Source organism: Lagenorhynchus albirostris, chromosome 1 (genome assembly GCF_949774975.1).
Source record: "Lagenorhynchus albirostris chromosome 1, mLagAlb1.1, whole genome shotgun sequence".
NCBI classification, from domain to species: domain Eukaryota; kingdom Metazoa; phylum Chordata; class Mammalia; order Artiodactyla; family Delphinidae; genus Lagenorhynchus; species Lagenorhynchus albirostris.
This window is the reverse complement of record NC_083095.1, coordinates 23,166,154-23,168,482: the sequence shown is the minus strand read 5'-3', so window position 1 is coordinate 23,168,482 and position 2,329 is coordinate 23,166,154. Positions and strand designations below refer to the sequence as shown.

At 42.0% G+C, this 2,329-nt stretch overlaps 1 pseudogene; it reads right to left on the bottom strand.

Moving 5' to 3' along the window:
- LOC132527687 (ferritin light chain-like) lies at positions 1 to 1,615 on the bottom strand (annotated as a pseudogene).
- Between the last annotated feature and the right edge of the window lie 714 nt (positions 1,616 to 2,329).

The window sequence follows — 2,329 nt, the reverse complement described above, 5'->3', positions numbered from 1 at the left end:
CTAGTCGTGCTTGAAGCTGAGCCTTTGGAAGAGATACTCGCCCAGCCCAGCCTGGGGACCAGCCAGCCTGCGGAGGTTAGCCAGGTGATCAACGTCTTCTTGATGAGTTTCAGCTGCTCCTCCGGGAAGCGGCTCTCCAGGAAGTCACAGAGGTGGGGGTCTGCCTGCGCAGAACCCAGGACATGCCGGTCCACGAGGGCCTGATTCAGGTTCTTCTCCATGAGAATGGTGGCTTCCCTCGTGTCCTGGGTTTTACCCACTCATCTTGGGACGCCTTCTGCTCGTCCTGGAAGAGGGCGTGGCTGCCTCGCTGGTTTTGCATTTTCAAGAGACGCTAGGCACCCTCATGCTTCTCTTCGGCCAATTCACAGAAAACGTGGTCCACGCCTTCCAAAGCCACATCGTCGCGGTGGAAATAGAAGCCCAGAGAGAGGTAGGTGGAGGAGGCCCGCGCAGATGCATGTTGACCTTGGTGGAATAATTCCGACGAATCTAGAAGTTTATTGGTAATACGGAGCTAGGCTCAAAAGATGGTGTTGGCTAGTCTGGGTGACCAAGGATAGCTGAGTGGCAGATTCCTAAGTTTGCGAAGGAAAAAAGGTTGGAGGGTGGTCAGAGGATGGAGCAAGGGGCGTCGCTGGGTCTGTTTCATCCGAACTCTGTTGAAGCAAGAGACAGATCTGCAGGACTGCTGAGCACCCTGCCCAGACCTGTTTTGATGTGCAATTTGAAGTGGGAAAACTAGGATAGCTGTTCCTTATAAACCAAACAAGGAGGGAAATGTGGGCAAGAGGAGGAGAGCAGAAGTAGAAGAGCTGCTCCTAAATTCCTGTGGTTTGTAATTGCTTAGAAGATAGGTCCAGAATTAGAGCATCTAAACAATTAAGTCTCTCCCTCCTCTTTCCTTCTCCCCCTCTCCCACCCAACCTCTCCATTCCAGAAATAGTGTCAGATGTTGATGAATAAGTTCTGAGTTTACACACACACACATAGCCTGCACTCTTTCGTAAAAAAGGAAAAAAATAGGTACTTTTATGGTAATTGCAAAATGCTTTAACCACTGTGCTGGTCTTTTGTGATGGTCTTTATGTATCTTTTTCTCTTTTCTCTTTTAAATTTAAAGCTTCCTTAAACAGTTATATTGTAAACATCATTTCCTTAACATATATTATGAAGACATAAGTCACTTCTCTGTGTAGTTGGACAGGCCTTTCTTGACTTCCTCACCTGGCAGGTGCAAGCTGCAATTTGATAAGATATATATGCACTGGGGCAGTAGATTTTTTGGTTTTTGTTTGATGAATCCTAATTTTTTCTAGCTTTATTTAGGTATAGCTGGCATATAATATTGTGTAAGTTTAAAGTGTGCGAAGTGCTGATTTGATACATGTATATATTGTATGTGTATTGTATACGTGTGTGTATATTACCACAAGTTTAGTTAACATGTTCACCACTTCACATAACTTTTTTTGTGTGTGACATTTAAGATTTACATTCTTAACAGCTTTCAAGAATACAATACAGTATTGTTAACTAGAGTCACCATGTTGTTGGTTAGAACTCCAGAACATATTCATCATAGAGCTTGAAGTTTGTACCTTTTTACCGACATCTCCCCTTTCCCGCTGCCACTCCACCCCTGGCAACTACCAGTCTGCTCTCTGCTTCTCTGAGTTCTGCTTTTTCATATTATACGTGTAAGTGAGATCATACAACATTTATCTTTCTCTGTCTGACTTATTTCACTTAGCAAAAGGCCCTCGAGTTTCATCCATGTGTTGCAAACAGCAGAATTTTCTTCTTTTTATGGCTGAATAATATTTCATTGTGTGTGTATCTATATTATATATTATAGATGTATTATATATAATATATATATATCACATTTCCTTTATCTGTTCATCTGTCAAAGGACATTTATATTGTTTCCATGGCTTGGCTATTATGAGTAATGCTGTAACGAACGCTGTAACGAAGGTACAGATGCCTATTTAGGATGGTGATTTCATTTCCTTTGGGTATATATCCAGAAGTGGGATTGCTGGTTCATACCATAGTTCTATTTTTAATTTTTGGAGGAACCCCATACTGTTTTCCATAGTGGCTGCAACAATTTACATCCCCACCGACACAAGGGTTCCCTTAGTTTCACATTCCCGCCAACACTTATCTCTTGTCTTTTTGATAATTGCCATTTTAACAGATGTAAAGTGGTAGCTCGAGGTGCTTTTGGTTTGCATTTCCCTGATAATTAATGACACTGAGTGCCTTTTCATGTACTTATATTTGTATGTCTTCTTTGGAAAAATGTCTATTCATGTTCTTT